The following is a 22,529-nucleotide window of genomic DNA, read 5'->3' on the forward strand; positions in this document are numbered from 1 at the left end:
TTTATTTAAATCACTCATTCCCCTACCCATCTCCCCTTTGGCAACTATCAGTTTGGCCCTCTACTTAGGAGTCTGGGTGGGTTTTTTTTTATTCTCTGTCTTTTTTCTTTTTAATTTTTTTAATTTGTTAAATTCTATATAACAGTGAAAACATACATATGGCATTTGTTTTTCTTAGACTGACATATTTCCATTAGCATTATACCCACCCAGTCCATCCATGTTGTTACAAATTGCAAAATTCTATTCTTCCTTATGCCATATATATAGATATACATATATATATACATATATATATACATATATACATATATCTCACATCTTCTTTATTGATTCAGCTATCAGAGGATACTGGGTTACTTCCATATCTTGCCTATTATAAATAATGCAGCAATAAACATAAGGTACATATATCTTTTCAAAATCATGTAACTAAAATTCTTTCCAACAGAAAAAGAAACCATTTACAACAAAAAGAGGCAATTGAATGGGAGAAGATACCCACAAGTGATATATCAATAAGGGGTTGACACTCAAAATACATGAAGAACTTATACAGTGCAATTCCAAAAAAATAATAATAATAATCCAAATAAAAAAGGCAGAAGACCTGAATAGATAGACACTTTTCCAAAGAGACATACAGATGGTCAATGGACACATGAAAAGATCACTAATCATCAAGGAAATACAAATTAAAACTGCAATCAGGTATCAGTTTACCTAAAATGAAAAATAGAAGAAAAGCAAGTGTTGGTGAAGATAATGAAAAAAATGAACGCTCATACACTTTTAGTGGGAATGTTAATAGTGCAGGCATTATGGAAAAAAAGTATAGAATTTCCTCAAAAATTTTTAAAAAGAACTACCATGTGATCCAGTAATTCTGTTACTGGATATTTTCCCAATGGCTACAGCCACTGTGGGGATCATACTCACCAGACTGAGATCAAGAGTCATGATATACTGACTAAGACAGCTAGTTACATCCTTCACTAGTGGATATTTAACCAAAGAAGAGGAAAATGCCTTCAAGCTTCTTCTAATACTAATTTTGTAAAAGTCAGTAAGCAGTATAGACACAAAAAGTAGAAAGAAAAAAAAAGAGAGAAAGAGCAAAGTTAAATCCTTCACTCTACCATAAATATGGAGCTCTATTAGTATTCTCACACCAATATCTCATAGGAGCCCTAGATTCCCATGTGCTCAAGAGTATTCCCCATTACTGTGTAGGGAACCAGACTGAATTCAGGTGTGTTGATGTCAAACCAAAAATGTACTGGCACTGTTGAGTTCAAGGTCTATGGTTTGGTCACTTAAGGCTGTCTGGATATCATAAGTGAAGTAGATAACAAATCCAGTCAGTATCCAGGCACCAAATAGAGCCCAGGTGCCAGCTGTCATCTGCACCATAAGATAAACATTGAGAAAGATGCTCAGGAGTGGGAGGAGAGGCAGACCAGGTACATTGAAGTGAAGAAGAGTGGAGCTCTGTGGCTGTCTCCAGATGACCCCTGTGATCCCAGTGATGAGCACCAGGAGCAGCACAACCACTGTGATCCGCACTGGGTCTTCAGAAAGCAGATCTGGCCACCAGGCCAGCACCAGGCAGAGGAGAGTCAGCAGCAGAGCAAGCAGTGAGGAGCAAACATAGACAACCCGGCCAGAGAGTGGAGTGGGGGTGGGGCTGCCTGGAAAAAAACAGTCTCTGTAGAGTTAGCTTCTCTGCTGCGGGTAGGTTCTCCTCTGGCACCTCTGCTTCATTTCCCTCATTCTCCTCTTGCTCCTCTGCTTCGTTTTCTTTATTCCTCCTCTCAGGCTGAAACCTGATGATGAGAACATAAAAAGCTACCAGGGAATAAGATATCAGGGTCACAATTGACCTGAGGCCCAAGAGATCAGTGAATCCAAAGAATAATAATATAATTACTGCAATCACATAAATGAATATGCTGGACACCAAGTGGGTGTATGTGCCAGTGATGACCCTGGCAAGCACAGGGAACAGGAGGCCATCCTTTGCCATCATGTGTATAACAAAACGTATGGGGAACATACATGCTGATAAAAATACTACAGAAAATTGCAACAGCTACAACAGAGTAGGCAAGGTCCCATCCAATATGGAGAAATGCCTCAGGCAAGGTGCTCCCAGGTCGGAGCTGGTGGTGAGGCACCATAAGTGTAAGTGCTGCAGAGACACCAAAATACACCAAGAAGCAGGTGAGCAGTGAAATAACAACGCCCATGGGGATGGAACGCTCAGGCATGTGCGATTCTTTGACTCTGGTAACAAGAACGCTGAAACCTATAACAGTATAGAAACAGGTAGCTGCTCCTTGGAGAATCCCCTGGAAGCCAAATGGTATGAATCCTCCAGAGCCCAGAGAGCCCAGGCCAGAGGTGTCATTGAGTCCATCCTTTACGTAATCCTCTTTTGTGGGCTTCCAGTTGTGCAGGTCCCCCCTTAACGAAGCCAGAGATGATGACAAAACTGAGAACCAAAAGCTTCACCAATGTGAAGTTTAAAACTATGAAGAACTTATGATAAGCCACTCTTTGAAATTCTAAGAGAAAAAAATCCAAGGACCAAAGTAAAGTAGATTAGATTATCTGTTAAGACTTGGGGAATGTGCTCTGAGATACTCTCAGAGATCTGGTTTCTAATTAGGTAGTCAAAAATTAAGGTCCAGGCCTGGATCACAACAACTGTATCAATAAAAAAGGAGAGGATGAGGTTCCAACTGGTGATGAATGCCTAGAGTCCACCTATAGTGACAAAACAATAGAGATATGCGGAACCAGAATGCCGAACCCGGGCGCTAAACTCTGCATAGCACAGCCCAGCCAATAACGAAGTTAGGCCAGCCACCAAGAAGCATATCACAGTGGCCGGTCCTACTTGACTACTAGCCACCTCAGCAACCAGGAAATACACACCAACCCCCACTGTGCAGCCCACACCCAGGGCCACTAAATCCAGAGTGCTCAGGCTTCTACCAGATTTAAACTCGTGGACTTTTTGTTCCAGCAGACGTCTGTGTACCAACTTTTCACCAAACTTGCGGAGTGCTTGATGCAGCATTCTAGCTGGAATTGAAGAAGATTCTAAGGTTCAGAGAGCTGTAGCAACCTCTGGGAGCCAAGAGTGTTAGATATGGTTCAGTGAGGCTGAACAGGACATGTTGAGAAGGGCCCCAGGAGGCAGGTGTTTTGTGCTCTGGGGAGTCCCTTGTCCCTTCCACACCCGGGCCCCAAGCCTGGCTGCTTCCCAGAGCAGAAAGTTCATGAGGGGCCCCACAGTATGGTCATATGACTCTCTGCTGTTCCCTCACCTGTTTTATGACTTGAGGTGAGTTATTTACTCTCTCTATGCCTTAGTTTTATTATCTGTAAGATGGCAGCACTAGTGTCTGCTTCTGTAGCCTATTATTGAGGAGAAAATGAAATTTATGCAAAAGAACTTTGCACATTTTAAAGATTTCTAGGATCTGCTTTCGTGTATTTCCTGAAAACATTTGTCCATGGTCTACTAGGAGGGTAAAATGTTCAACATGGAGGAGAAATGTGATTACCTACCCAGCTCCTGACCTTAATTTTTGTTAACTCTGGACATTCTGAAATTGATTACACTTCAAAGTGTCCATGGGACTGCGAATTACATTGGGTTTTGCTCCGTGGTCTTCTCTGCATAACTTCTCTGGAAGGTTCCCCTGCACCTTCCCTCCTTGAACTCCAGCTGTAATCACACATCTGGCTCTGGGACCTTCACATGTGGCTGACAGAGCAGAGGGCGGGGAGAACAATTCTCCTTTAGGTTGCTTGGGTCAATGTTCTCAGGGTCTCCCCTGGCCCTGTGAAGAGCTGGGGGAGCTGGTCTCAGCACAGTTGTGAGAAAGCCTGGGGGAGAAGGCAGGGGCCAGCTTGCTGTGCTGTCTTAGGTCTTCCCATACTTGGCTGGTGGCTTCATCCCTGGTCCCTTATAACCTAGATTCAAGCATGTACCCTGGTCTCCAGGTCTGTATTCTCTACCTCAGTTTCTCCTTTTGTGGATTTCATATGTGCACTTGTGGGAGCCCTTAGCGAGTAGCTGCTTGAAGGCATTGATCCTGACTGCTCAGGTGTCTACACTGCTGACTCCAAATGAAAGGACAGTCACTCGTGTGTTATTTTTCTCACACTGTGTGTGACTGTTCTTTAGTTCTCAATGAAAAATATTCCTGGACTTACCTCCTCTCTTTCCTCCATGAGATCCCTAACCAGGCTGTCCGAGTACCTTCACCAGAGGTGGTAACCTCCCTTTCCTGCCTGCCTCAGTTTCTCTTTTTCCTTCTCCCCCAACTCCATTGTGTGTGTGCCAGGCTCTATAAAATCTGAGATATTAGGGATGAGCTCAGGCCTCCTTTGATGGAGGCATTCTGGGGTGGGGGGCGGGCAGGGGATGTAGTGTCTATATCCACATAGGGCCCCTGGACCAAGTGGGCACAGGAGGGAGCCTGGGGCAGCCCTGGCAGCAGCCTGGCCCTGTCAGCTCTCTGGGCCCATCCAGCAGCAGCAGGTTGTGGCAGGGACCTGAGCTCAGCAGGAGCCAGGAGGGAGGGCAGAGGCTCCTGGAGCCACTCTGCAGCCCCCTCCGTGGCCTGGCTCCCCCTCCTGCTGCACACCTGCCTCCTTCTCTCTCCCTGTCTGCTCCCTCATCTCCTCCCTGCAGCCCTGGCTTCTTCTTCCATCTTGGCCTCCTTCACCTTCACCTCTGCAAGCAGATATGTCTGTCTCAGGGCCTGTCTTTCTGTCTCTCTGACTCCAGAGAGGACTCCACAGGAGTGGCCTGAGTTTTCCCAGGACTGGATCTGCCCTCAGCTCCTTCTTCAGCTGTCTTCCTGCCTGTGTCCCTCCCTCAGAGTGTGAGGGTCTCTCTTCCCCTCACATCTGTGTGAGTCTCACCCTGGGATCCAGTGTCTCCCCTGCATGTCCCCTGTCAATATTCTGTGCTGCCTCCCCCATCCCTGGTCCCTCTTTACCCTCCCTTCTAGAGCTCTCCCTGCTTCTCTCATCTCTGTGTCTCTCAGTCTCTATGCCTGTCTCTGGCTCACACTCTTGTGTCCTCCCCTATTCCCTCCTCCCCCTTCAAGGTTCAGAGACTTCAAGAGAAATCACCAGGAATGGACAGAACCAACAGATTTCACCATGTTGTGCACCTCCTTGATGAGGCATTTATGGCCCAATAACACATCCTCCTTATTCTCCCTGGCCTGGGCCAGATCATTTCTTTATCTGGTGATTATTTGTGGGATTTGGTTTTTCCTCCAACCTCCCGCCCTCTCCCCAGTAGGCAGTGAGTACCATAGGAGAAGGGGAAGGGATTGTTCTGGGGACCAGATGCAGGATACTCAGACCCTCCCCTGCACCTGCCCTTCTTTCCCTCAAGCAGAGGCACATCTGGGACAATCCCAGCTTGAGGCAGGGAAGACTGCCTAGGACCTGGGAGCAGACACAGATCACACACCCAGCTGCCTCTCTCCTACTTTCCTGTCATCACAGCCCTCCTGCCAGTCTTGCCAGGCTCCTCTGCCTCTAGGAATCCTGGCTCTGTGGTCTAGGCTGGACCATCACCCCCTCCCCAGCACAGTGCCTGGAACACAGGAGGTGCTCAGTCAGGGCCCCTGGTCCCTGCTCCCTGGAGATGTGTTAGGACGGGGGCCGTGGATCTGTAGGGTTTTTGTTGTTGTTGTTATTATTATTATTATTATTAAAGTCTCATTTGCCATCATATAGTATAACACCCAGTGTTCATCCCATCAAGTGCCTCCTCCGTTCCTGTCACCCAGTTACCCCATCCCCCCGCCCACCTCCCGCTCCACTACCCTTTGTTTGTTTCCCAGAGTTAGGAGACTCTCATGGTTTGTCTCCATCTCTAATTTTTCCCACTCATTTTTCCTGTCGGTTTTCCACAGGTGGAGGTTCTTACCAAGATCTGGGGGAGTTCTTTCTGCTCTATGTTCAAAGGTCTGTGATTATATTGTTAGTATAGACTCTGTTCCTTTAGGGACCCGTGCTCCCCTTCTCTCCCCTCCCTCCACCTCCACCTCTGTCTTTAAAGCACATAATTATAAAGAAGATGTGGTTTATGTATACAATGGAATATTACACAGCCATTAGAAACAGCAAATACCCATCATTTGCTTCAACGTGGATGGAACTGGAGGGTATTATGCTGAGTGAAGTAAGTCAATCGGAGAAGGACAAACAGTGTATGTTCTCATTCATTTGGGGACTATAAATAATAGTGAAAGGGAATATAAGGGACGGGAGAAGAAATGTGTGGGAAATATCAGAAAGGGAGACAGAACATAAAGACTCCTAACTCTGGGAAATGAACTAGGGGTGGTGGGAGGGGAGGAGGGCAGGGCGTGGGGGTGAATGGGTGACGGGCACTGAGGGGGACACTTGACGGGATGAGCACTGGGTGTTATTCTGTATGTTGGTAAATTGAACACCAATAAAAAATTAATTTATTAAAAAATAAAATAAAAAAGCACATAATTTATGATTTAGATGAATCTTGTGACTATCAAGTAGAGGCAGTTGTTCCACTTTCCTTGAGACCCATTGCTTGTGGGACTATCACGTGTCCATTCAGCCCTGGGTGTCTAAATAGGCCCTACTTTCTCCATCTCTGGGAGGTCTTGCCTCTGAAGATTAATATTCTGGGAAGGATGAGGTCCCTTCCTTTGATCACTGTTTCAGGGTCTTGGAAGCCTTACATTGTGATTGGGTAGAGCAGAGAAATCTATAGGCAGGGACTATATCTTACTTCCACCAGCACAAGGCTTAATGCACATTCATTCAGAACATGCTATGAACACTGAGTGACTGTCTCAGGACATCCCTTTGGGTATGCTTAAGTCTATTCTCTTTTCATTTTATTTCTGGCATCACTGGAAACGTGGCTGAGGGGCCAGGATGGTTGGTGGTTTTAGAGGAACCTGTAGTAGATTCTGGGAGAGACAGCTGGGGGTCGGCAGGGTTGCTTCTGTGCTTGTTCACAGGACTGCTGAGTGAGCTTCTTAGCTGGATTTGGGACTGGCCTCCATACCCTGAACTCCACCAAGCTCTCCACACTCTCCTTCTACTAGCCAGTACTTCCTCCTCCAGGCCCAGGACCCTGGAGAACTTGTTTCCTTCCACATTCACATCTTGCTGCCAGCAAAGTCTCCAGCAAAGCCCCATTTAAACCTTTAGTCCACTTCCTCACCATGCAGGGCCCCAATGGTCTTCCATTGTCCCCCTCTAGTCTTCCTCCACCATTCCAGCTAAGCCACCTCCTTCCTACTTTCACATCCTTCCCAGGCCCGTTTTGCCCTTTGGCCTCAACAACCTGAGGCCCAGCCTGGTTAGTACTCAGACTTCCTGAGGCCCCTCCTCCTCAAGATCTTGCCTCCCCAGGGCCTCAACTCAATCAGGGCCTCTCTAAGCTCCACTCCAAGCCTGATTCTGGTTGGCCAAGCTCCTTCCCTGTCCATGTGTTTGTCTTGCTCTTTCATCCCAAGTGTTTCTCCTTGGAGGCAGAAAAAGCCCCTGGGTAAGTGATTTCTGCTGTTAATAGAGTTGGCAGAAAAACTGAGACAGAGTCAGAGAGGAAGAAGACTGGGCTTGGAGCACCACTGGCTACAGAAGCCCTGTGGGGTTTAAGCAGAGGGTATTTCATGGCACCAGAGCTAGACTTTGATCTGGCTGGTGTAGACCACTACCTTGTGAGTTTGGGAAAAGCAGGTATGTTTGCTGGGGTCAGAGGGATTTGGAGACCTACACTCTGTTCTTCTCCAGAACAGAATGGTTCTCAGCTCTGATGATCAAAATATGAGTTAAGGGAGGTTATTCCTTGGAGCTTCTCCTCTATCATCCTCCCACTGTTTGCCCTGCCCTCCTTTCCTTTCTGACCTGGTACACAGCTTACTTTCTTCATCTTTGCCTCTCCCACAGGGCCTAGCACATAGTATGCTTATATTCCTGGAATGAATTGATTTTTTCACTGGGTGTTACTGCCTTCTCCATGTTTTGCCTTGCTCCCTCACTGGAGTTTCAGAAAGTCTCTTCTCATATCTTCTTAGAGAAGACATCGGTGTGAAATTTGTGGAATAGCAGGTCCAGTTTGATAAGGTGGTCACCCATCACCAGAAAGGCCTTGAGGGGCTTCTTCCTTCAGGCTCAAGGAGCTAAATATCTATTATTTGTAGCTGCTAAAGGTATCTCCCTGCCTTTCTTATCTAATTTTAAAAAGTGTGGTGGTGATGGATTATAGGCCGGATCAGAATGTAGGCGGAAAGATTACCAAGGTCCCATGGGGTGTGGCCTCTTAGTGGCCATTAAAACACTGAGTCACTAAGAGGCAGTTGGCTGTTATCACAAAACTTATTTGCACCTATTTAATTTTGAAGGCTCTTGGAGTCTTAAACTGTTATTGTGTATACTCTTGGCAGTGGGCCAACACCAGAAGCCAAGACAATACTTCTTCATGAATGCCCCCTGTTTTTTGCATTACATGTGGCAAATGTTAATTTCTAGGTTTTCTTTCTCTTGCTCTCTAGCAGCTCTTGGTCTCCTTCTCTCCATTATCAATTGATATGTGTTACGTGCTTCCAGAAGGCAGATTCATTTTAATCTTAGTTAAAGCAAAAATTATGTGGAATGGTCAGTTTCTTTACCAAGTATGTTCCAAATTGATAAATATGATCTTTGGATATTCACTTAGTTTATTCTTGTCATTTTTTCTTTGATTATCACAGAAATCACAAAGCAGGATGGGGATGAGAAAGAGCTAGTAAGAGGGATAAAGAGTGTCCCTTAAAGAATGGTAACAGAGGCTGGTTGTTGTAGATTATTCTGCCTGAGCTGGGGTGAGGCTGGTGGGTCTTTTGTGGAGAACTCATATGGATTTATATTTGGAGAAGAGCTCAGAACTTTGAGGCATGTACAACTTACAAATGACTGGATGATCTAGTGTCTTTCCCGCAATAAAACAAAACAAAACAAACCATTTTTCAAAGGAGCAGGTGGTGGTGTGAAGCTGCCTGCCACCCAAGGTTATGAGGTAAGCCAAGCACAGTCTGGTAAGAGAGGACAGAGACAGAGCTGAGTCCTTACAGGGGAGGACAGAAGAACACATTTAAAGATATGAAGGAAGATAACTAGAGAAATAGTCAGCCTTTCCATGCAGCCAGCCATGTTGTATGCAGTGTCAAGATGGTCATCTTGGTTTGGCATGAAAGAAATGTTAAGAATTTACAAAACTGGATTGTGTCTGACTGTATAGCTGGAAATGAGTCAAATAATGAATAAGGAACTTTGCATTTGTCTTTGTCTTCTCCGAAGTTATCACAGAGGCACTAAGAAAAAGGCATCTGTGCACAGCCATCCCAGAATGATACGAGATCATCTGGAGTCTATACAGGTCTAGAGAAGCTCCGGCTATCTGTTTGTTTACCCAAATAATGGTGCAATGAAACTAATGTGGCATTGCATGTAGCAGGGACTCCATAGATATTGTGGGGAGGAAGCAAAAGCGTTTTGGTCTGCATCTGCATAGATTTTGGTCTACATCTGGCATATGGATTTTGTCTATATACCTTTGGTATGGAGCATGTTAGTCTGCATCAGGGTGGGTTTTCACTGATTTGGAAATCAGCCGCTGCCAGACTAGGATGGGAGTTGGGAGGTGCTGAGGGTAATAGGGTAGGTAGATGAGTTGGAGGAGGTGGCTGTGTTTCCTCTTGGACTAATTAGCAGATACTTTGGGGGCTGTCATGCCTTCAAGTTGTTTGCACCTAGAAATATTTACTTGGATAATTAGGGTTTCTAGCCTTATTGAGAGAACATGATGCAGATTCTACCCTAAGGACTTTTATATTAGAAAGGGAGACAAGGACTTCTCGTAACTACTGCAAACAGAATATAATACAAAGTGAAATAATAGTTGAGAGGATACCTGGTAAATGATTGATTTGGTAAAGTTACTCTCAGAAGGTTCTTGGGTGATAAGTTAGAATATTTATTTTTATGTCTTAGCTGAATTTGGTTATTTCAGCTTTTTATCCAACCTTTCAGGGAAGCTATGTGGTCTTTACGTCTCTTTCTCCAGAGGAGAGGTTGTACATTCATTACTACTGCAGTGGTTTCTCTCATTTTTCAACTTTTGCACAAACCAAGACTGAGAATAATAATAATTATTATCATTATTATTATATTAATAAGAATTATTACCATCCTTATAATAACTATTATTAGATGTTAGCATTAGATCTGCACTAATATCTAGAGCAGATATTTAACTGGATCTATTTTATTTTTATTTTATTTTTTTATTGGAGTTCAATTTGCCAGCATATAGCATAACACCCAGTGCTCATCCCATCAGGTGCCCCACTCAGTGCCCCAGACCCAGTCACCCCCACCCCCCGCTCACCTCTCTTTCCACCACACATTGTTCATTTCCCAGAGTTAGGAGTCTCTCATGTTCTGTCTCCCTCTCTGATACTTCCCACTCATTTTCACTCCTTTCCCCTTTATTCTCTTTCACTATTTTTTATGTTCACCAAATGAATGAGACCATATAATGTTTGTCTTTCTCCGATTGACTTATTTCACTCAGCATAATACCCTCCAGTTCCATCCACGTCGAAGCAAATGGTGGGTATTTGTAATTTCTAATGGCTGAGTAATATTCCATTGTATACATAGACCACATCTTCTTTATCCATTCATTTTTCGATGGACACCGAGGCTCTTTCCACACTTTGGCTATTGTGGACATTGCTGCTATAAACATCGGGGTACAGGTGTCACGGCATTTCATTGCATCTGTATCTTTGGGGTAAATAGCCAGCAGTGCAATTGCTGGGTCGTAGGGCAGACCTATTTTTAGCTCTTTGAGGAACTTCCACAAGAATTCCAGAGTGGCTGCACCAGTTCACATTCCCACACAGTGCAAGAGGGTTCCCCTTTTTCCACATCCTCTCCAAAATTTGTGGTTGCATGCCTTGTTAATTTTCCCCATTCTCACTGGTGTGAGGTGGTATCTCATTGTGGTTTTGATTTGTATTTCCCTGATGGCAAGTGATGCAGAGCATTTCCTCAGTGCTTGTTGGCCATGTCTATGACTTCCTCTGTGAGATTTCTGTTCATGTCTTTTGCCCATTTCATGATTGGATTGTTTGTTTCTTTGCTGTTGAGTTTAATAAGTTCTTTATAGATCTTGGAAACTAGCCCTTTATCTGATACGTCATTTGCAAATCTCTTCTCCCATTCTGTAGGTTGTCTTTTACTTTTGTTGACTGTTTCTTTAGCTGTGCAAAAGCTTCTTATCTTGATGAAGTCCCAATAGTTCATCTTTGCTTTTGTTTCCCTTGCCTTCATGGATGTATCTTGCAAGAAGTTACTGTGGCCAAGTTCAAAAAGGGTGTTGCCTGTGTTCTTCTCTAGGATTTTGATGGAATCTTGTCTCACATTTAGATCTTTCATCCATTTTGAGTTTATCTTTGTGTATGGTGAAAGAGAGTGGTCTAGTTTCATTCTTCTGCATGTGGATGTCCAATTTTCCCAGCACCATTTATTGAAGAGCCTGTCTTTCTTCCAGTGGATAGTCTTTCCTCCTTTATCGAATATTAGTTGACCATAAAGTTGAGGGTCCACTTCTGGATTATCTATTCTGTTCCACTGATCTATGTGTCTGTTTTTGTGCCAGTACCCCACTGTCTTGATGACCACAGCTTTGTAGTACAACCTGAAATCTGGCATTGTGATGTCCCCAGCTATGGTTTTCTTTTTTAAAATTTCCCTGGCTATTCGGGGTCTTTTCTGATTCCACACAAATCTTAAGATAATTTGTTCAAACTCTCTGAAGAAAGTCCATGGTATTTTGCTAGGGATTGCATTAAACATGTAAATTGCCCTGGGTAACATCGACATTTTCACAATATTAATTCTTCCAATCCATGAGCATGGAATATTTCTCCATCTCTTTGCGTGTTCCTCAATTTCTTTCAGAAGTGTTCTATAGATTTTAGGGTATATCCTCTACCTCTTTTGTTAGGTTTATTCCTAGGTATCTTATGCTTTTGGGTGTGATTGTAAATGGGATTGACTCCTTAATTTCTCTTTCTTCAGTCTCATTGTCAGTGTATAGAAATGCCACTGACTTCTGGGCATTCAGTTTGTATCCTGCCACACTCCCAAATTGCTGTATGAGTTCTAGCAATCTTGGGGTGGAGTCTTTTGCATTTTCTATGTAGAGTATCATGTCATCGGTGAAGAGGGAGAGTTTGACTTCTTCTTTGCCAATTTGAATGCCTTTTATTTCTTTTTGTTGCCTGATTGCTGAGGCTAGGACTTCCAGTATTCTGTTGAATAGCAGTGGTGAGAGTGGACATCCCTTTCTTGTTCTTGATCTTAGGGGAAAGGCTCCCAGTGTTTCCCCATTGAGAATGATATTTGCTGTGGGCTTTTCGTAGATGGCTTTTAAGATGTCGAGGAATGTTCCCTCTATCCCTACACTCTGAAGAGTTTTGATCAGTAATGGATGCTGTATTTTGTGAAATGCTTTCTCTGCATCTATTGAGAGGATCCTATGGTTCTTGTTTTTTCTCTTGCTGATATGATGAATCACATTGTTTGTTTTACAAGTGTTGAACCAGCCTTGCATCCCCTGGATAAATCCTACTTGGTCATGGTGAATAATCTTCTTAAAGTATTGTTGGATGCTATTGGCTAGTATCTTGTTGATAATTTTTGCATCCATGTTCATCAGGGATACTGTTCTATAATTCTCCTTTTTGCTGGGGTCTTTGTCTTTGAATTAAGGTGATGCTAGCCCCATAGAACGAGTTTGGAAGTATTCCATCTCTTTCTATCTTTCTGAATAGCTTTTGTAGAGTAGGTATGGTTTCTTCTTAAAAGTTTGATAGAATTCCCCTGGGAAGCCATCTGGCTCTGGCCTTTGTGACTTGGGAGGTTTTTGATGACTGCTTCAATTTCATCTCTGATTATTGGCCTGTTCAGGTTTTCTATTTCTTCCTGTTCCAGTTTTGGTAATTTGTGGTTTTCCAGGAATGGTCCATTTCTTCTAGATTGCCTAATTTATTGGCATAAAGCTGCTTATAATAAGTTTTTACGATCATTTGTATTTCCTTGGTATTGGTGGTGATCTCTCTTTTCTCATTCATGATTTTATTTATTTGAGTCTATTCTCTCTTCTTTTTAATAAGGTTGGCTAATGGTTTATCTATCTTATTACTATTTTCAAAAAACCAACTCCTGGTTTTGTTGATCTGTTCCACAGTTCTCCTGGTCTCTATTTCATTGAGTTCTGCTTGAATCTTTATTAACTCTCTTCTTCTGCTGGGTGTAGGATCTGTTTGCTGTTTTTTCTCCAGCTCCCTTAGGTGCAAGGTTAGCTTTTGTACGTGAGTTCTTTCCAGTTTTTGGATGGATGCTTGTATTGCGATGTATTCCCCCTCAGGACTGCTTTTCCTGTATCCCAAGGATTTTGAACGGTTATATCTTCATTCCCATTAGTTTCCAGACTCTTTTTAATTCTTCTCTAATTTCCTGGTTGACCCTTTCTTCTTTGAGCAGGATGGTCCTTAACCTCCACATGTTTGAAATCCTTCCAAACTTCGTCGTATGATTTAGTTCTAATTTCAAAGCATTATGGTCAGAAAATACGCAGGGGATGATCCCAATCTTTTGGTATCAGTTAAGACCTGATTTGTGACCCAGTATGTGTCTATTCTGGAGAAAGTTCCATGTGCACTTGAGAAGAATGTATATTCAGTTGCTTTTGGATGTAAAGTTCTGTAAATAGTTGTGAAATCCATATGGTCCAGTGTATCATTTAAAGCTCTTGTTTCTTTGGAGATGTTGTGCTTTGAAGACCTGTCGATTGTAGAAAGCGCTACATTCAAGTCACCAAGTATAAGTGTATTATTATCTAAATATGTCTTAACTTTGGTTATTAATTGATTGATATACTTGGCAGCTCCCACATTCGGGGCATAAATATTGATGATTGTTAGGTCCTCTTGTTGGATAGATCCTTTAAGTATGATATAGTGTCCCTCTTCATCTCTCACTACAGTCTTTGGGATAAGTTTTAGTTTATCTGATATAAGGATGGCTACCCCTGCTTTCTTTTGAGGACCATTTGAATGGTATATGGTTCTCCAACCTTTTATTTTCAAGCTGTAGGTGTCCTTATGTCTAAAATGAGTGTCTTCTCTGGGAAATGAACTAGGGGTGGTGGAAGGGGAATTAGGCGGGGGTGGGCGTGACTGGGTGACGGGCACTGAGGTGGGCACTTGACGGGATGAGCACTGGGTGTCATTCTATATGTTGGCAAATTGAACACCAAGAAAAAATAAATTTATATTAATAAATAAATAAATAAATAAAATAATAAAATCAGTCTCTTCTAGACAGCAAATAGATGGGTCTTACTTTTTTTTTTATCCAGTCTGACACCCTGTGCTTTTTGATGGCGTCATTAAGCCCATTCACATTCAAAGTTACTATTGAAAGATATGAATTTAGTGTCATCATGATACCAATTCAGTCCCTGTTTTTGTGGATTGTTCCCTTGGACTTCCTCTCTCTGTTACAGAATTCCCCTTAGTATTTTTTGCAGAGCTGGCTTGGTGGTCACATATTCTTTCAGTTTCTGCCTATCTTGGAAGCTCTTTATCTCTCCTTCTATTCTGAATGAGAGCCTTGCTGGATAGAGTATTCTCCGCTGCATGTTCTTCTCATTTAGGACCCTGACTATATTCTGCCAGCCCTTTCTGGCCTGCCAGGTCTCTGTGGAGAGATCTGCTGTTAATCTAATATTTCTCCCCCCAAAAGTTAGAGATTTCTTGTCTCTTGCTGCTTTAAGGATCTTCTCTTTATCTTTGGAGTTTGCAAGTTTCACTATTAAATGTCGAGGTGTTGAGCAGTTTTTATTGATTTTAGGAGGGGATATCTCTATTTCCTGGATCTGAATGCCTGTTTCCCTCCCCAAATTAGGGATATTCTTAGCTATGATTTGTTCAAATACATATTCTGGACCTCTGTCCCTTTCGGCGCCCTCGGGAACCCCAATTAAACGTAGATTTTGGAAATATCAGAAAGGGAGACAGAACGTAAAGACTGCTAACTCTGGGAAACGAACTAGGGGTGGTAGAAGGGGAGGAGGGCGGGGGGTGGGAGTGAATGGGTGACGGGCACTGGGGGTTATTCTGTATGTTAGTAAATTGAACACCAATAAAAAATAAATTAAAAAAAATAAAAAAATAAATAAACGTAGATTTTTCCTTCTGAGGTCGTCATTTATTTCCCTTAACCTATCCTCATGATCTTTTAATTGTTTTTCTCGGTTTTTCTCAGTTTCACTCCTTGCCATCAATTTGTCTTTTTTGTCACTCACTCCTCCTTCTACCTCATTAACCCTCGTTGTTAGGACCTCCAGTTTGGATTGCATCTCATTTAATTGATTTTCAACTTTGGCCTGATGAGACCTAAATTCTGCAGTCATGAAGTCTCTTGAATCCTTTATGATTTTTTCTAGAGCCACCAGTAGCTTTGTAATTGTGTTTCTGAATTGGCTTTCTGACATTGATTATAATCCAAATTCTGTAACTCTTTGGGAGGGGGGCTGTTTCTGATTGTTTCTTTTGAGGTGAGTTCTTCTTTCTAGTCATTTTGCTCAGTGCAGAGTGGCCAAAAACAAGTTGTAGTAGAAAACTCAGCAAAAGAGAGAAGAGATAAAAGAAAAAAAGGGGGTGGGGGAGCGAGGAAGCAAACAGAAAACAAAAAACAAAAGGGAGTATCCTCTGATTCTATATACTATAAATCCCTCGACTTACCCTGGAACTTTCCAGTGCTGCTTGGTCAATACTCGCTTTTCCCCTGTCCTTCTAGCGGGTCTTCTGTGGGAGGGGCCTGCTGTGCTGATTCCCAGGTGTGTGCACCTGGGGGAGCTGCTCTGCCCCCTGCCCAGTGCAAGGCTCAGTGGCAGTTGTTTATCCTGTTTATCTGGTGAAGTCACTGTGAGGCCCAGTGGACGTTGTTTATCCTGTGAGGCCCCAGGAGGAACAGCAACAGTGGCGGCGGCCAGCTCTGGAGCCCTGGAGTCAGCTCCGGCAGGAACTATGGAGCTATCAGTCTGCAGGGGCCTGGATGCCCCGGGGGGCGGGGCCACCCATCTGCACAGTTCTGGGCCGCCTGGCGGCAGGAGCGCCCTTGCTGTCCTGGGCCTTCCCGGCCTCCGCCTGTCCTGTGGGGAGTGCTGGATCTTGGGCTGTGTCCCCCGGCGCCCTATGCTCCAGGGCCGGCGCCATTGGAATCGCGCTCCTGGGGCCACGCAGCCCCCTCGGCACAAAGCCGCCTCCTGAGCCGCCAGAGCTGCTCCCGGGGCCCCGCCGGCAGCGCGCTGCAGCCCTTTAGGGAGCTCGGCCTACGGTGTGTGGCGCGCTCTCCCCTGGGGCCACCTCCTCTGTTAGTGCCCCTGGGAGCCTGAGGGCTTCCCCGCGCCTCCTGGGATCCTGCTCCAACTCCCTGTGAGCGCGTACTCCTTCCCTCTTTCCTAACTGGGTGTTAACCCAGTACAAAATTCTAGTCTAGTGAGTTATGCCACTGGACATTAATGAGGGGAGACCAAAGGATGAGAACAGCATATTGGAGAGATCAGATATCTATCTGTAGATGTGCCTAGAGACGCTTCCAGAAGGATAGTCATGTTGAACAGTGTTTGGAAAGAGCATGTTCTATTAGGGACAGTCTGTGTGAGGGCTTTGTTAATGCCACAACATGTGCATGTGTGGTGGAAAATTTGACCTGTTTAAGCAAGAGTTACAAAAAGGTTGTACTAAGAGTAAGTGATAGAACAACAGTAAATGGAAAGCCTTGTAAATATAACTTAGAAATTTGGACTTAATAGAGAGAACTAAACTGCATGTCTTGTTAAGAGTGTTTTTGTCTGTCTCAGTCTGTCTGTCTGTCTTTTTAAGACTTGCGGTAAGTATCATTTTCTGGAAGGTGGGCAGAGAGAACTCAAACTTGTTTTCTCTCACAATGTAGCAACCCAGAAGAATGTGATTTAGGGATTTACCACACCTTATGGAAGGGAAACTCTCTTCAAGGGCTGCTGGGTGAATCTGAGTGAGAAGTGAGAGCATCTCATTAGTTAGAGTTCCCAATTTTATGGACCAGGAGGGTGGTCCGGGAAGTAGGATAAGAGACTGACCCTGGATATGCAGCATTTGTAAAAGATTGAAACCTACCAGATAGAGGTCCAGTGTGGACAAGGTTCTAAATATCAATGTGGCAACATGTGAAACTTTCACTTTTTCTAGGGTTTCCATCACACTTAGAGTAATAGCTAAAGTCCTCACAGTGACTTTCAGACCCTACATAAAGGATCTGGCTTCCTGATTTCTATCTGACCTCATCCCCTACTGTTTCTCCCTCATTTACAGTGTTCTGGCCCTACAGGCCTCCTTGTTATTCCTGAAAGACATCCAAGTACCACTTCACACCCATCAGTATGGCTGCTATTCAAAAAACCAAAAAACAAAAACAAAAACAGGATATGGAGTGTTGGAGAGGATGTGGAGGAATTGGGATGCTTCTGGTTACTGGTGAGAATTAAAAATGGTACAATCACAGTGGAAAACATTATGGTGATTTTTCAAAATTATTAAATATGCAACTAGCGGGAAGCCTGCATGGCTCAGTGGTTAAGCGTCTGCCTTCTCTTCAGGGCATGAACCTGGGGTCCTGGGACTGGGTCCTGCAACCAGCTCCCTGCGGGGAGCCTGCTTCTCCCTCTGCCTATGTCTCTGTCTCTCTCTGTGTCTCTCATGAATAAATAAATAAAATCTTTTAAAAAATGTAACTAGCATATGTTCCAACAATCCTACTTCTGTGTATATATCCCACAAAATTGAAAATAGGGACTCAAGTGTCTTGTTCATAATAGCATTATTCCCAAATTCTAAAATGTGAAATAACCAACATGACCACCAATGGATGAGTAGATTAACAAGATTTGGAATAGACACACAATGAGATATTAGTCAGCCTAAAAGGGGAATTAGTTCTCTATATGTTACAACATGGATGAACCTTGAGGCATTATGTTAAGTGAAATAAGAAGATCACAAAAGGACAGTATTGTAGAATTCTACTTATATGAGGTACATAGAGTAGTCGAAGTCAGAGAGACAGGAAGTAGAATGGTTGTTGCCAGGAGCTCCAGGAAGGGAAGAATGGGGAGTTATTCTTTAATGGGTATAGAATTTCAGCTGAGAAAGATGAACAAGTTCTGGTGATAAATGGTGGTGATGGTTTCACAATAGTGTGAAGGTGAGGGTTGGGTTGGACCATCCATTTTAAAGTCACAACACCCACTCTGAGCACATACTAACATTTGCTTGATTTCCTTTTCTCTGAAGCACGGATCGCAAATCCAACACGATATACATCCTCATTACTTATGTTTAATGTTTGCATCCTACTGCAGAAATGTTAGCTGCTTGAGTAGAGGGTTGTTTGTGTTTTTGTTTGCATTATCTGGACTGCTGAATAAATAGAGAGCCGTATATTTGTTTGTTGAATGAAGAAATGAAGGACGATGATTGGACATAGACTTCTAGAGAAGGCCCAACCAGCATGTGAAGTTGGGAGGATGCTATTCTTCATTTCGTATTGTTAAGTAATTTCTTCTACCCTGGATATGAGACTTGGCCCTAGTGTTCATGGTGGCTTTCCCTCTGTTTACCTTTCTGTATGTATTCTGACCTGTTTCCCACATTGGAAGTGTTTGTGTACACATGCACTACCACACTTAACTATAATTTAAAGCTCTCACCGTGAACTCAAAGCCTCTAATATTGTTGTCCTGACTGCTCCCTACATGACTTGTTGGGCTGTTTGAGTGAGAAATTCAGAAATTCTGAGGAAGTTCAGTTATCCAAAAAGATTTATAATTCTTTGTTTGAGAGCCACCGATTTGATTGGCTCTGCAGCTTTCATTCTCTGGAAATTTTAAGGACTAAAGTATTTATACACTTTGGGATCAGGAAGGAGCTGTGCTTGGATACAGAGGATTGCTATAATCTCTGGAGATGTTGCATTGAAAGTCCACTTTTCTGAAACTTTGAGAACTTGAAGATCATTAATACCATCAGTACCCTTCCTTTCAAATATCAAATTTCTAGTAAAACAGTGTTGAAACTATCTTTGACAACTATCATATGGTTTCACCCACATGTGGAATTTAAGAGCTAGTACAGAGGACCATAAGGGATGGGAGGGGAATTGAATAGGAAAAATCAGAGAGAGAGAGACAAACCATGAGAGGCTCTTAACTCTGAGAAACAAACTGAGAGTTGCTGAAGGGGAAGTTGTTGGGGGATGGGGTAACTGGGCGGTGGGCACTAAGAAGGACATGTGATGTGATGAGCACTGGGTGTCATAAGCAACTGGTTAATTATTGAAAACTACATCTGAAAATGATGGCAGTAGTTTGGCAAATTGAATTTTAAAAAGAAAAAAGAAAAAGAAACTATCTCTGAAGCTATCGAGGAGGAGCCAGCAGTCCAACTTCCTGATTGTCAGGAGTGTTAACACCCAGCCACAGGAACCCGTGGAACTTGCTGCCTTGAAGAATGTTTTGAAAAGGAAAGGTCCAGAGTGAGGGTAGAACCCTTCTCAGGAGAGAATAATGAACACAATGACCTCCAGGACAAAGGAGAGTGAGTGGGGCGGGCTGGGAAATCAAGACTGCTTGCAATTTAGTGCATGAATTGTTGGGTGTGACAGTAGTTCTTCATGGGGACTTGGGATTTTTTTTGTTTGTTTTAAAATTACAAAGGAGCTCAGAGACTGAGAGAAACACAGGGAAGAGGAAGGAGGGAAGTGGGACCCAGGGGCATTATGGAATTCACGGAAACTGGCTTCAAGCTCTCTTGTTTCTCTCTTCATTTATTTAAGCACATCCTCCAAGTAATCACCTCCTTTGGAAGAGACTATTTTCTGATTACACTGAGATTCACAGACCCAGGAAATGTCCTCAGGAAATGCACTTGGACAGATGATGGTACATGTTTTACTCTCCTGTTTATACCTCAGTTTGACTGTTTCTTTCCAAAATAACAACAAAAACAAAACCTTCTAGGAATCTCAAGATAACAATAGTCAATCAATATTTTCATACATTCATTTTCTCTGCCCTAAATTCCTCTTATGGTTGCTTAGCATAACCTTGTCCTGGGGAGTGAGAATTGGGCACAAGAATGTATAATTTAGAAGTAGGAAGATGTATATGGACCCTGGCCCAGCCTTCTGGATGCTTTAGACTATAAAAGAATTTAAGGACATATCTAGAACACCAACTGACATGACAGAAAGAGAAAATTAGTTTTAGCTGAGCATCAGGATGGACAATAAGCGCTGGTGAAAAGGGGAAGAAGGTTAGAAATAATGGCTTACAAATGGCTTTCTAGATGTTGGGGAAAGCTTTTAGAATAATGTTAAGAAGATATATCATGCCAAGAATGGACAGAAGGAATGAGGAGAGTAACCCTAACAGGGCAAATACATACCCAGGCCACAGGCTCATCCCAGGAAGGGTAAGTCAGGATGTGAGAGCTGAATTAGGAAGGAGGTGATGGGCCTCATGGTCGGGGAAGAATTAGAGTAGGGCTCTGACTAGCTGATTCGGAGATCTGGCCTGAATATAAACCATTGGAATAATCAGATTATTGCATGGAGAAAGAGCATTTCTAGATATGGCATTTAAGGATGATCTTTCTCTGTGTTGTTATAAGGTGGATTTGTAGTACGCTCACTCAGGATTCCCAATCATGGGTTTGTTTTCTTTTCTATAAGATTGCTTGTTCATGTACTTGTTTGGCCTTCTCCTCTTGGAGTCATGTAATTATTTGATTTTCAGATGCTTTGTTCTTTGAGCTGCTTCTCTGGTATCTTCCTATTTTAGTCTGTAAAATATATCTTCAGTAAATTGGAAAGATAGCGTGGACCACCCTGCACAACACAATTGAGGGAAACAGAAATTGTGAAAAGCATTAGCCCTTTCTGAACCTGCCATTCAGATGGTCCTCCTCTGGGATTCCTGCTCAAGGTCTATGATATGGACTTTAGAAGAGTGAATGATATTTTTTTGAGGTGACTAACCTCAGAGGGGTGGTGTGATTCAAGCACTGTGAAGAACCACTGTTGTGTCTTAGTTGGGAGGGAGGTGGCTGGGGACAGTTCCCCAGAAAGAGAAACCTAGTACAACCATTCTTAGTAACAACTACAGGAGCCTCCAAGGACAGTTGAAGGACCTGAAGGAGAAGAGGAATTGGGAAAAGGAAAAGGAGTTCAGAAGAAACTAGTAGGAGGGGTGCCCCATCTTCCATTGTTTTTCATCCTCTGTCTAGCAGGTATTCCTTCCTTGTATTCTCCATATCCTGAAGATTATATAATTCTGGTTCCCCTTCATGTTAAATCTACTGACTGCTACTGATTTATTAGCCTCTGTACTAGGTCCTCTCATAACATTATCTCCTGCAATTCCTGTGTTGAACCCGCAGTGAACAGAGTGTGGTCAGTCCCTTCCTCAGTCATGGCATCTTCACACCATCACTTCTTGTCAGGCCCCTTTTCAGTTCATTTTATTTTCCTTTTTCATCTTTACCTCTATTCTTGTTTCCCTTACTTACTGGAGACACTTGCTTTGGTATATTTAACAATGTTCTTCCAATCCATGCTCTACATGTATATTTAGATACATTTACCCATTCAACAACTATAGTGCCCAATTGTGTGTGTGTGTGTGTGTGTGTGTTCTTAATTCCACTAAGATTGTGCTTAAGAATGGTGGCACAAGTGACACCCCCACAGCAGTTCATTATGGTTTGTATCTTCTCACTGAATTCTCAAGCTGAGCCAGGGAGGCCAGTCAAGCAGTTTCCTTCTAGATGAGGTAACTGAGGCATAGATGTTAAGCAAATCACTATAGTTTATGTAGCCATGTGAAAGGTCCAGGATTCACATCCAGATTTTGTGTCATAATGATCATTATTCTTATCACTACAGTACCAGGCACTGTCTCTTCCAGAAATAAGATGAGGCATCTGTAGACAACGATGATATTATTTATTATTATCATTATCACTATTATTGCTTGTTTTCAATGCCTGGTCTGACTCAGTAAGCCTGGACCTCCAAGTGTTTAGTAACAAAATGAATGAGAATATCAAATTAGAGTCCTTAGCTTTCAAGGCAAATTATTTGGAATAAAACTCTTTCCATATGTCTGATGAAGGGTAGCTAACAGACTTGAGTTTTAGTGGATGATTTTGGGGCTCGATATCCATAAAGACTAATTGATTATATTGTTTGGGGACTGGATCATTTTCAATTTTACATTTGAGGTAGATGATATTAAGTCCATATTGCATGCTGGGCTTGTGCTAGGCACTCAGCTACATATC

General features: G+C 43.0%; 2 pseudogenes across 6 annotated transcripts in view; one reads left to right on the top strand and one right to left on the bottom strand.

Annotated features, from left to right (window-relative positions):
- Nucleotides 1–3,085, bottom strand: LOC144297114 (cationic amino acid transporter 3 pseudogene; annotated as a pseudogene).
- Nucleotides 2,809–22,529, top strand: part of LOC144297113 (cationic amino acid transporter 3 pseudogene) — a 25,677-nt pseudogene continuing 5,956 nt past the window's right edge. Inside the window, exons 1-3 of one of the 6 annotated variants that reach the window (XR_013364180.1) lie at nucleotides 2,809–3,352; nucleotides 17,505–17,666; nucleotides 20,023–20,128. The product of XR_013364180.1 is annotated as a cationic amino acid transporter 3 pseudogene, transcript variant X2 (transcript). The other 5 variants (XR_013364184.1, XR_013364181.1, XR_013364183.1 and 2 more) reach the window with 5 other exon arrangements.

This window comes from Canis aureus, chromosome 25, assembly GCF_053574225.1.
Source record: "Canis aureus isolate CA01 chromosome 25, VMU_Caureus_v.1.0, whole genome shotgun sequence".
NCBI classification, from domain to species: Eukaryota; Metazoa; Chordata; class Mammalia; order Carnivora; family Canidae; genus Canis; species Canis aureus.